This window comes from Cajanus cajan, chromosome 9 (genome assembly GCF_000230855.2).
Source record: "Cajanus cajan strain Asha chromosome 9, NIPB_CcT2T_4, whole genome shotgun sequence".
Taxonomy (NCBI): Eukaryota; Viridiplantae; Streptophyta; class Magnoliopsida; order Fabales; family Fabaceae; genus Cajanus; species Cajanus cajan.
The window spans coordinates 34,177,377-34,190,711 of record NC_138525.1 but is presented as its reverse complement, the minus strand read 5'-3'; the positions used below and the strand labels follow the sequence as shown (position 1 = coordinate 34,190,711).

Sequence of the window (13,335 nt, the reverse complement as noted above, 5' to 3'; positions counted from 1 at the left end):
GGGGTGGCGACAATAACCACGTGCATTATATGTGTCACACTCAAAACCTTTCTGGGAATTTCTTTTTCTGTCTTAACACTAATATAATCACTACTAAAATGAATTAGAAGTATCAAAAATATATAACAATAATAGGAGTCCTTTAAGGTATGATAGGCCTCCAAAGGTAGGATACCTTGTTAAGTCAAACGAAGACTAAGCAATTCCAATAAGGTTTTGAATGAGACAAATATAATACATGTTGTTACTTCTAACAAGTGTGTTAGTGTTTCAGAAAAACATAAGTACACGCAAATTGTGAAGAATGGAACAAGAGCCACTTCATACACTGCAAAAGAAGGCATCAGATTGAAAGGCCAAAACAAGACCATAGACGAAGCTAAACCAAGCACAAGAAGGAAAATGATCCTAAGAAAGACGAAAAGCCAACACAAGTATCAGACGATGGATAATCCAAGACGAAACATCCAAGAAGAAATTAAAAGTCTTCCATCTGCACAGCTGACCAGACGAAGGTTGGTTAAAGATCAGAAGAAAGTCAACTATGCATTAGACAAAGGACAACACAGACTAAAAAGTATTCCAAACGGAAACAATGTTTGTCCATATACAATGTTGACCAGGCCGAAAGAAAGTCAAAGCATCTATGTCAAATGCTCAGACTAAGATCACAAATTGAGACGCATAGGTGTCGCCACCCGCCGAAACGGAGCTTGGCATTCGCGACGATGGTCGGACTCGTTTTAATGTTTTGAAAGTGGTGGATTGCTAGAACGACTTATTCTCAAACTAAGACCTTGTCGAGCTAACAATTTTATTAAATGATTCACCAATCCATGTTAATCCCAAGCGGGACCCTCCATAGATTAGTGGTTTTCGCAAAAGGTAGGGTTCTTGGAGTCGCCACCAATGTTTTACTCAAAACATTGGAAAAAGATTTAAGGCAATTGATTTTATAAATCAACCTTGGCCATTACAACCAGAGTTGGGTAAGGGAGTCGGTTACGTGCGGGGAAGGTGTTAGCACCCCACAACGCCCCTTTCGGGTTCCCTATGACGGATTATTTATTAAATAATAGCGTAAAATTACTAAATTACCCCTATTTATTATAAACGATTATATATTAAATATCTACATGATGACGAATTTAAACATGCAACAATCAGAAAGCGGTAAAAGAAGGGATTTTTAGAGAAGAAACCTCTTGAAGCGTGCTTTTTATATACCAATGAAGTTTAGGAGGCTTTTTGGCGCTCCCTCCCTCTACAAGCTCGCTCGCTCCTTCCTAAAAAATAATTTTTGACTATGGAAATCCAAAAGATTTCCCTTCGACTAAGTTCGAGACTCAAGCAAATGGCTCGTGACTCAAGAACTTCGTCGGATTGACTCTCAGAGCGATTTCTAGGGCAGAACACTGCTCAAAAACCCCAGAATACTCAAGGAGAGAGTCAAAACTGTGTGGAAAAGTGTGGAATGACGTCCAAATGACGTCCTATTTATAGGGATGAGGCGCAGTACGGCCCCTGGGTTCAATACGGCCCGTATTGAGTTTTTGTACTTCAATACGGCCGTATTGAATTCAGTACGGCCGTATTGAAATACAGAAACTTCAATACGGCCGTATTGGTTTCAGTACGGCCGTATTGTAGTACAAAATGTGCAGTACGGCCGTACTGAACTCCAAGGAGGCCGTATTGAGCTCCAAACCTCCCACTTTCTTATTTTTGGCTACTCTAAGACCTCTAAACCTACAGATAGTCATCCTATGGTCTTCTGGGAGTCCTTCTGGCTGACTTTCCTTTGATCTTTGAGAGTCTTCGAGTCTTATTTCCGACCCGGACAATTTTAGGGGTCTACAATAGGATTAACAGACGCAGATGAAGACTGCCACGCAAGCACTTAAAGAATCAAGTCTCAAAGGACTACTAAGGCATCATATACGATCATACGAAAACTCTCAACATGATCGCGTGATTAAAGGAAGAAAAGAAGAAGAAGAAAAGCATGCAAAAGCAAAAGCATGCATGTGTCAGAAAAAGTACATTACTTTTTCAGATAAGGACAACTCTTTATAGGTAAGCGACCAAAAAAGGACAAAAAGGTTCCTAGGTCTCTGTTAAACTCAGACACAACTGCTAACAAGGCAAAAAAGACTTCACGCAATGTCTTTAAACAGGAAGCAACATTTAATGCAAGATCTTCTACATTAAATGAAAGATCAAACTAGTCATGAACGACTACATATGCTTCAACAGACACTTGCAACTGGAAAATTCTACAAGACTATATATATATCACCACTTCAAACTTTGAAAGGCTGGCTTTTACAAGTTGACAAAGAGTGATATCAAGCCCATGAAGCAATGAAACCAGATACAGAGCGTACATCGTCAAATCTATCATAGTGTATTCATCTCTGTAGACTAAGGAGTTCTAAGTTCAACTTAGGAACATGAACCTTAGTGAGTGTAGTTATCTTTGTATCCTCCCTATGAGAGTAACCCAAACACTTAAACCAAATTATATGTTTATCATTTGTAAAGCTTGAAGAGGCTAGGGAAAGAATACTTGTAAAGACTGGAGAGGCTTGTCAAAGAATACTCACTATGAGCCAAAAATGGCTAAACAAAGAATACTAGCACTAATGGTGAAGTTAGCGGGCCAGGAGTTGGTCGACACTACTCACTAAGAGCTAGAAATGGCTGAATAAAGAATAGTAGCGCTAATGGTGAAGTTAGCAAGCCAGGAGTTGGTCGATAATACTCACTAAGAGCCAAAAGTGGCTGAACAAAGAATACTAGCGCTAATGGTGAAGTTAGCGGGTCAGGAGTTGGTCGATAATACTCATTGAGAGCCAGAAGTGGCTGATCAAAGAATACTAGCGTCAACGAGTGAAGTTGACGAACCAGGAGTGGTTGAGAATAGTTGGGACCAAGAGTGATTGTGACCTCGGTGGTCTATAATACTCACTGCTAGCCTGAAGAGGCTGATTAAAGAATACTAGAGCCAATAAGTGAAGTTGGCCGACCAGGAGTGGTCATGACCTGGGTGATCTATAATACTCACTGCGAGCCTGAAGAGACTGAACAAATAATACTTGTACTTCATTGAATATCTAGTGGAACCCTTCAATTGAAGGAGACAAGACGTAGCTCAGTCTAAGCGAACCAGTATAAAAATACTTACAGTATTTCTCCTTGTTTCAGACGCACCTTATTTAGTTAACTTAACATACTGAAAACTTCGTCCAATGATTGTCGTCCATTACAACTATCTTCAGACGAAAACTCATTTGTTTAATTTACTATCTTAAAGAACGATTTTCGTTTAAGAATCATTTTCCCGTGCAGACGATAAACTCTTAGACGCAAAGATTTTTATTGAACCAATTCTGCACAAGTTTAGTTAAGCATTCAAAGTAATATTTTTATTGGACAAAGAAAGACTCCCTTGCAAAAATGGTTTTAAAATTCCTTTGTTCACATACACACATATTCAACCCGCCTTATATGTGTTTTTCATCTAACTTCATACCTTAGAAAATAAGGGTAAGTACCCTACAATTCTTCAACTTAACTTTATCAACCTTCACCATTCTTGGATTTATCTCTTCCAAAAGGATTTTTGGGAAGTAGGTTTCCATCATGTCGAAACCCAAAAAATTATGATCTTGTCCACAAATGGTTTGGACCTCCGTTTTGAAAATTTCATCGATTAGGGAATGCCCGAAAAGCAAACTAATCCCTAATCAATGGTTTTTAAAAAGGTTCAAAGGAGTCATCACTAATATTTTACTCAAAACATCAGAAAAAGTAAAAGGTTTTCACAAATCAATTATGGCCTTCATAGCTAGAATTGGGTTCGGGGTTGGTTACATGTAAGAAAGGTGTTAAGAACCCTACAACACCCTAATTCGGTACCCTGTGATGAACTTAGCATAATAAAGAATAATAATTTAAATATTTTATCCCCTTTTTATTAATTATTTACACATTATTTTTATTACAAATATTTACAAAGATAAGGAGTTTAAACCCCAAGCGTTTGAAAAACATTATCTACATGATTATTATATACTCATGGCAATATCATATGAAACAATACAATTTAAATAAAGAAGAGAGATGGAATTGATGAAAATACCTTCTAGGCAAGCTTTATAAAAATCTTCAAATGTTGTGTTAAAAGCATTTTTTGGCAACCTTTCGCTCTACAAATAACTCACGAGCACTCAAGAAATACAAAAGATAGAGAGAAGAGATTTCTGAGTTAATACTACAGAAAATGGGTCAAAGATGACATTTTTTTATCCCTTTGCACTGTGCATTAGGCCCCTATTTATAGACGTCAAACCCCAACTGGAATGGTCATTTTAGTTAGTGGAATAGGCCATTCCAAATCAGTTTGTTATGGAAAAATTTTAAATTTGGAACGGACCATTTCAAAATTGAAACGGCCGTTCCAAACTATTATTTTTCTCATAACAATCTCGGTCAAGACGACCCGTTTTGAAGTTAGCGAAAAAACACATAGAAGAGGGGTTGAATATGTGTGTGCGTGTACACAGGAATTTTCAAATCATTTTCGCAAGAGTAATGTTCTTCGTCCAATGCACTTTTAAACGTCAAACTGTTAGGCATAATTTATTTAACATAAGATCAATGCGTCTGAAGGGTTTATCGTTTGCTAAGGAAAATGTTTCATAATGATCAATATTGAAATTCTTGCATTTTCCTTTTCAAGATAGTTTCATTTAAGAACAAGTAGTAGATAAAGCTTTTCAGTGTAATATATCTATTAAACGAACTTGCGTCTTCGTTTGAAAATTGGTTTAAAAGCTATATGTAAATATTGGACAAAGTTTTTCACAGAGATTTACTCAGTAAGGAAGATTTGTTCCTAGTTAAGCAGGAAAAGTAATGTAATCATTTTATACTGATTCGCTCAACTGAGCTACGTGTAGTCTCCTTCAATTGATGGGTTCCACTAGATGTCAAATTGAAGAACATTGAGTATTATCTTCCACTCCCAGACCTGAGTATTCTCCACCACTCCTGGCCCGCTAGCTTCACTCACCAGTGCTAGTATTCTTAAACCACTTTTGGTTCCCCAAGTATTCTCGACCACTCCTGGCCATCGGCTTTACTCACCAATGCTAGTATTCTTAAACTAATTCTGGTTTCCCAAGTATTCTCGACCACTCCTGGCCCTTTGGCTTCACTCACCAACGCTAGTATTCTCTTATCAGCCACTTCTGGCTAGTAGTGAGTATTCTTTGAGAAGCCCCTCCGGGCTTTACAAGTATTCTTTCTCTAGCTTCTTCAGGCTTTACAAATAATAAATGTATAGTCGTGTTCGAGTGTTTTGGGTTACTCTCACAGAGAGGATACATATGGAATCTACACTCTCTAAGGTTTCACTACCTTAGTCCTACAGAGGCTTGTATTTGAGTTTTGGATTACAATCACGGAGATGGTATGTAGGTTTATAACACTCTCTAAGGTTTGTTCATGACTGACATTTTGAACACCTTAGTTTGCAGAGATAACAATGCTATATTACATTGTGTATATGATTATGAACGTTCATCGCTGGTACATCTGTCTTGTGGGCTTGATACCATCTCTTTCATAAAATGCCCAGGGCAAAGCCTATGATTATCTCTTTGTTGCTCCTTGCCAACCTTTTTTGGTTTGATCTTATTACATACTTATAGGCCTGTAAATTTTCCCGTTGCATATGTCCGTTGAAGCTAATATAGTCGTTCATGACTAGTTTGATCCTTTCATTTAATGCATTTGGTCTTGCATTAAATGTTGCTTCCTATTTTTAGACATTACGTGTATTCTTCTCTATCCTGTTGCCAATAATGCTTGACTTTATCTGAGACCTAGAAGTTATTTGTCTTTTTTCTGATCATACAACAACATAGCCGTTGTCCTTTTCTGTAAAAGTGATGCACATTTTCTGACACATTCATGCTCTGCTTTTGCGTGCTTCTCTTCTCCTTTGTTCGTTCATTTAGATCACACATTTTATGTTGAGGGCTTTTGTGTGATCATAGACGATGCTTTGAGTAGTCTTTTGAGACTTGATAAGTGTTTGTGCGGCAGTCTTCGTCTGCATCTGTTAAGCTCATGCGTCTCTTGTCTTGTTCTTCATCTGAGTATTCGATGTTGATGCTTTGGCGTCTTATATGGTCTGGTCAGTATTGCAGGCAGACTTGTCTTTGTCCAGAGTATCTTTTAGTCTGTGCTACTCTTGGTCTTGATGTATGATTTACTTTTTTCTATCCATAGACATATGCCTCGTCTGATCTGTGCTTTAGAGCAGTTGCATCTGACACAACTTTGTTTGGATATTTTGTGATCATTTGGTGCATATTCGTGTTCCAACTACTCATCTCTTGACGCTTGGTTTCCTACATCACTTGCTTTATCTATCTTGACTTGTCTGGTTCGTGTCTTGCCTTAATAATTTCTCATAGGCATTGTCTGATACTTCAGTGTCTCATTCTGGTGGTAGTCCTCTTCTGTCCGTGAGTAGACTTTGTTTTTATGCTTAACTAGCCATCATTTGATTCTTTCATCTAGTTTGTACAATCTTCATGGATTGTTGCATTTAATGTCTTTGATTTTTCATTAAATGTTTGCTTGTTGAATCTGCGCTTCACGAGATATTTTGTACTATATGTTTGCTTTTCTGACTGGCATTAAGATATCTTTGTACTTTCCTGATATTATTGTAACAGAGGTGTTGTCCTTAGTTGACTGGTAGGTGTACTTGCTTTGACACACACAACTTTGATCTGTGGATAAGAACTTCTTTTATTTTGATGCCTTCATGTGTTCTTATGAGAGTGTGGGTGCTAGGTAGTTTGTCTCGTTGTGTCTTTAGATGTAGTCCGGCCTTCTTAGTTTCCGTCTGTTTATTTGAATCTCTGTCTAGTCAACTATGCATGTTCTTGACCTCGTCTGGGGTGCTTTGACTTAGCTTTGTTTGGCATCCATGGTCTTGTATCATCTAAGGCTTCATTATTTTCCTTCTTGTGCTGGGCTTCATTTCGTTTGATCGTTTGATCTCCTCATCTATCGTTTTGTTAGTTTTTGCCCTTCATCTTGGTTGCACGTGTCCTGTTCTTTATTTCTTGTGTCTGTGTTTGTGGGTGTCTTCATCTGATATATTCCCTTCATTTGATCAGCCTGTATCCAGTGCTTAACTAATATCTCTTGGTTCTGGTGTAGACAAGAATACATGCATATTCTCTATTCTTCAACTTGTCTGTACTTATATCTGAAATACTAACACACTTGTTAAATGTATTATATTTGTCTCATTCAAAACCTTGTTGAGAATTGCTTTCGTCTTCGTCTGACTTAACAATCTCTCCCTTTTTGATGATGACAAATATAATTGATCAAATGGTTTCAGATACACTATATCAGAAGTATTTGCAAGCTCATTTCATTTCTCCCCCTTAGTTTATGTACTATTTCTTACTAGTTTATGTACTCCCCCTTACTAGATTGTTTCTTATCTGAGTCTGATAAACTAATTAATTTTTTTCTATTTCTCCCCCTTTGTAATCATCAAAAAGAAATATATGGTAGAATAGTTATCAAGATTAATTGTTATAACCATACAATGATATTTTTGGTCGGATCATGAAAATTAGAACTTTTTAGCAGAGCATTCAATCTTTCAAGATCACCATGCATGAATTATGTCTACTGAGTTAAACTAGATTAGGTTTGGATTATCAGACGTACATGATAGGAAGGACAGGTGTACAATAAAGACTTATTATTATTTTTCTCATTTGTAGTCATCAGGATGGATGATCTTCTAAAGATAAATAGACATCAAAAAATCTTATATAGTAAGCGGGATGCTTAAAGAGAATCCTGTAGTCATAAGCAGAATGATTTATGCTCAATGAAAAATGCATTATTATAAAAATGTGCTACATGAAGATTCACTATGATCAAATGAAATCACCTATTATATTTTTGATTAATCAGACGAAGTAGGTAAGTTTTTGGAATCAGTCTGATACCAGAAGAGTTATTATATACATCAAGAAAAGAAGATAGCATTGAATAAATTATTTCTCATAACAGCCAACAATCCTATATAAGAAAAAGTAAATGTATTATTGACTAGGCTTAGAGTTATATACATCATGAGAAATCTACACATAGAGGTTTTTTTATCTCGATTATCCTTATTTTCCTATTTCTCCTACAGTTATTCCGAGGTCCACATCCTTGTGAGGATCTATTGGAGCAGGGAAGCCTCTTTTTTTTAGGACAAGAATGAGCGAACTTTTGCTTGATTTCTAGCAGAAGGCCATTTTTATGGAGGAAGCACGTTCAGTGAGTTTTTCCTGCAAATGAACTTGCTTCTCCCTTCTTCTGCCAAAGCCCACTCCTCATTCTTCTTTTGCTTTTTCAGCACCAACTTTGAAACAATTGTTTTCACTTATCAGTCCATTCTAGGTTGCATCTTCCCCTTCTTGTTCTGACGTAGAACCCTTGCTCTGAGAAGGTTGGTGTGCACTGAACACCATTCCTTCCAGGAATCTTTGAGGAGCATTCAAGAGGACATAGTGCATCAACACCAAGTTAGTGTAGATGACACTTCTAGTGCGGATACACAAAGTATCCCATTTTCCTTCATCTAGTTGATATTGAAGTGACACTCCAGATATTTTTCTGTCTTTACCTTCGAGGTGAAGGTATAGACGTAGGTTATGGCTTTGTGTATTTCAACAAGGTTGCTATGTCCATCCATTGTAGTGGATGACGAACATTTGGAAGAGAGTGGATTATAGAAATTTAGAGAGGCTTTTGTAGTTTTAGGAGTTTGAAAGTGTGAGTTGTGTTGTGATTTCTAAGAGCCCAATGGGTTTTTATAGCTAGAGAAAGCTTCGAAATTAATTAGTTATCTTATATACATGCATTATGTGGTGCCTATTTATCTTCCTCGTGCAGAGTAACGTGCGGCTACATTTAATTGGAGATATGGGAGTTGTCTTTTCCAACAGAGGAAAAAGTGACGGTCATGCTACCTATAGATTGGAAAGCATATCTATTGATAATGAGAGATATTTGATTACACAAGATAGACACGCCTTCCTATGATGATTGTTATCGATTTGGAAGAAAATGATTTTCCTAAGCATAGGGGTTAAATAGTATATATACTAACATGCTAGCAAGTTCAACATGTTTTTTTGGTAACTGATCCATACCTCAAAAAGAATTATACTTGCTTTACCTATTCTGACTTCTCTTTGTTCCTCGTTCTTTCATAAGTCGATGCATCCCCTGCTTTGTTGGATGCTCAACCAAAGGGGTCAAGCTCTATGCCAATTGTTCGTCTTTCTTGCTCTTCAGCATTCCTTTATCTTTCGTTCTTTTACGGATCATCGTATTCCCCTGCATTGTTAGATGCTCAACCCAAGGGGTCAAGCTCTGATACCAATTGAAGTTAGCGGAAAAACACATAGATGGGGGGGGCCTAAATATGTGTGTGTGTGTACATAGGAGTTTTCAAATCATTTTTGCAAGAGTAATGTTCTTTGTCCAATGCACTTTTAAATGTCAGACTGTTAGGCAAAATTTTTTTAACATAAGATCAATGAGTCTGATGGGTTTATAGTTTGCTAAGGAAAATGTTTCATAATGATCAATATTGAAATTCTTACATTTTCCTTTTCAAGATAGTTTCGTTTAAGAACAAGCAGTAGATCTTTTCAGTGTAATATATCTATTAAACAAACTTGCGTCTTCGTCTAAAAATTGGTTTAAAAATTGTATGTAAATATTGGATGAAGTTTTTCATAGATATTTACTCAGTAAGGAAGATTTGTTCCTAGTTAAGCAGGAAAAGTAATCCAATCATTTTATACCAGTTCGCTGAACTGAGCTACGTCCAATCTCCTTCAATTGAAGGGTTCCACTAGAAATCAAATTGAAGAACATTGAGTATTCTCGACCACTCCTGGCCCGCTAGCTTCACTCACCAATGCTAGTCTTCTTAAACCACTTCTGGTTCCCAAAGTGTTCTCGACCACTCCTGGCCCGTCAGCTTTACTCATCAACGCTAGTATTCTTAAACCACTTCTGGTTCCCCAAGTATTCTAGACCATTCCTGGCCCATTAGCTTCACTTACCAATGCTAGTATTCTCTTACCAGCCACTTCTGGCTACTAGTGAGTATTCTTTGACAAGCCCCTTCGGGCTTCACAAGTATTATTTCCCTAGCCTCTTCAGGCTTTATGTAACATCCTAAATTTTATAACTATTTATCTATATATTTCTACAAATTATTATATATATTAAATACTATGTAAGTTAATGTGAATGAAATTTAAGTAGCATTATTTAACCAGATTTTCTAAATTCACTAACATTATTTTATTATCTAAATTGACTGTTTCTCGGACAGCGTTGAGAGCATGCTGTAAAATATGAGAAACTCAATTTAAGAAAATTTAAGTAATCTATAACCTAAATAATAATTTATTGAGTGTAGATTAAGAATAAATACAGTTAAGAGAGAAATTCTCTAAATTAAAATTTATAGAAATTCTCTAAGGATTTAACAAGAAAAAGTTATTCTGCTAAAACCTTAAGCTAGAAAATTATGGAAAAATGTTCAAAAGGATATAAAAATGTTATCATCAATATAGTATGCTTGGAATAATTAATAAAAATGTATAGTTAGGAGAAATTAAAATACAAGTCTCAACCAATCAAATTTTGACACATAAGCAAATTAATATTTATTTAATATTAATTAACATAATTAAGAGATGATCAAAAGACAAAAGTTTGTATTTTTAGTGGTCAAGATTCTAATAATAATATTAGTACCTCAAAATTTTAAGTAATTTGTAAGATATTTTAATAATTCTACAATATTCTAGAAAGTTCTACAAAACTCTCCAAACTAGATATTTAATTACCAAATAATTAAATGGGTTGGAAGCTTAACTATTAAGATATTCAAATAATTCAAGAAAGTTCTATAAATTTCTACATAATAGAAATTTAGAATTGATTAGATACTTAACCATTAAGATATTTAAATAATTCTACAAAATTCTAGGATGTTCTATAAAATTCTACAAAAGAAAAAGGACACATAATCACCATGTGCTTAAAATGAATTGAAAACTTAATCATTAAGATAACTAAATAACTCTACAAAATTCTAGAAAGTGGACATCTCATCACCAAACTATTAAATAAATTGGAAACTTAATCATTAAGATACTTAAATAATTCAAGAAAATTCTAGAAAGTCCTATAAATATCTACAAAATGGACACCTAATCACTATCTTATTAAAATATCTTAGGAAATATCAAGAAATATCTACACATCTAGAAGGTTGGAGAATGGAGGTGGAGACTAGTATAAATAGAGGAAGCCACACACCAAAAAGCTCACCAACAACCCTTAACAACTAGACCTAAACCAATTCCAAGAAACACCAAAAAATACTCCATCTTTTCCACAACCAAGGAGTAAAACAAGGAGTAAACAACTAAAATTTCAAGAAAAGGGGAAGAAAGGAAGAAGATAAGAGGAAGAGAAAGAAGTAGGAGAAGAAGAAATCAAGGAAATTAGGAAAAAGCTAGCAAGCTTGGAGAAATAGGTATGGGTTAGATGTTTAATTTTATTCATGTCTATATAATGGTAGAATAAATATTGATCTTTACTTATAAGTTTTGATGCATGGAACCTTAGGTTATTTGATATGGTTTTTGATTGTACTTTTTGATAAATTTGATGTTTTAAAGTTGAATCTTGAAATGGTTGATTGTTTATGATTGAATGTTTCTATTGAAGTTGTTTGAATTGTATTTGAAGAGTTTGATTGAGAATAGTTTTTGAAGTGATAGATTAATAGTAATGCATATTGCATATTGCATAATGTCATTTTTTAGTCAAAAGATTTTTGGGGGGAAAAGAAAAGAATTTCCAAAAATAAATATTTGAGGAATGGATCTTGTACTAAGGATATTTGATAGAAAAAGAACGAGTTTTGAAATTTTGAAATGATACTTTTTACGTGAATTCTTTTCTTTATGTTTACTATCCGAAACATTGGTGGCAAGAGATTGATCGAGAATTGTGATAGTGGGTACTGTCAAGGACAGTTGGCAGTACGAGATGGATAAAGAAAAGGATAAAGTGAGAGAGAGTTTAATATGGTTGTGAAAGTATGACTGAGGTATTTGTTTTATGCTACCAATGTCAGAAGATAGTAAACGGGGTTTGAGTAGAATGGGTAAGACGGGACCTCTGGTCTGGGGGATAGACCTTTGGTCTAGGGAGTGTTTGGGCATGGGCAATCCCATAGATGGCCAGTCTTTATTGATTCTGTGTCGTGGTAGCCTGCCGGGTGCACTAACACTCTGACTACTGTCTACTTGTTCGCGTTTAGTGGGGCATTGCCGAATCACTGGACAGAGTGATGTTAAGCTCTAGCTTCACTAAACACTCAAAAGGGAAAATCTCCATGGAGTAATGAGTCAAAACGATTTCTAAAAGTATATTTTCGGTCAAAATCTGCATCTCATTCTCATAACCATATTGCATTATTTGGACTATTATCAATTTGTTATGTTATTGATAATTGTATGAACTTATTAGGCACTTGTATGATTTGTTTGTGTGAGATGTGAATGAAATTAAATGTCTAACCCCATAAATATTTTTAAACCCAGATATTGGAGATCTTATAATGAAGAAAAATTGGATGTGCAGTTAGAAGGTCAGATGCAAAAATCCAGAGCATAGGATGGGGGGTTTTATTTTACTAAGTTGTTATAAAATGGTTTGTAATATCTAGTAACTTGTATTTAATAAATTTCTTTTCAATATAAATTTCTTCATTTGTTTAAGCATCTTTTCTACAAAATTATACTAATAATATAAATATTATTAACCATAAATAATTAGTTATGATTAACATATGTAATCTGGAAAGGGGGTTACACTTTACAATTGATAGATGCATAGTCGGGTTCGAGTGTTTTGGGTTACTCTCACAGAGAGGATACATATGGAATCTAGACTCTCTAAGGTTTCACTACCTTAGTCCTATAGAGGCTTGTATTTGAGTTTTGAATTACTTTCATGGAGATGGTACATAGGTTTACAACACTCACTAAGGTTTGGTCATGACTGACATTTTGAACTTAGTCTACATAGATAACAATGCTATATTACATTGTGTATATTATTATGAACGTTCATCTCTGGTACCTCTGTCTTGTGGGCTTGATATCATATCTTTCATCAAATGCCCAGGGCAAA

General features: G+C 35.4%; 1 long non-coding RNA gene across 1 annotated transcript; it reads left to right on the top strand.

Annotated features, from left to right (window-relative positions):
• Positions 1-10,247: 10,247 nt before the first annotated feature.
• Positions 10,248-12,920, top strand: LOC145951880 (uncharacterized). The gene is made up of 2 exons (XR_014429818.1): positions 10,248-11,668; positions 12,744-12,920. It is a non-coding gene; the product is annotated as an uncharacterized LOC145951880 (long non-coding RNA).
• Positions 12,921-13,335: the final 415 nt, after the last annotated feature.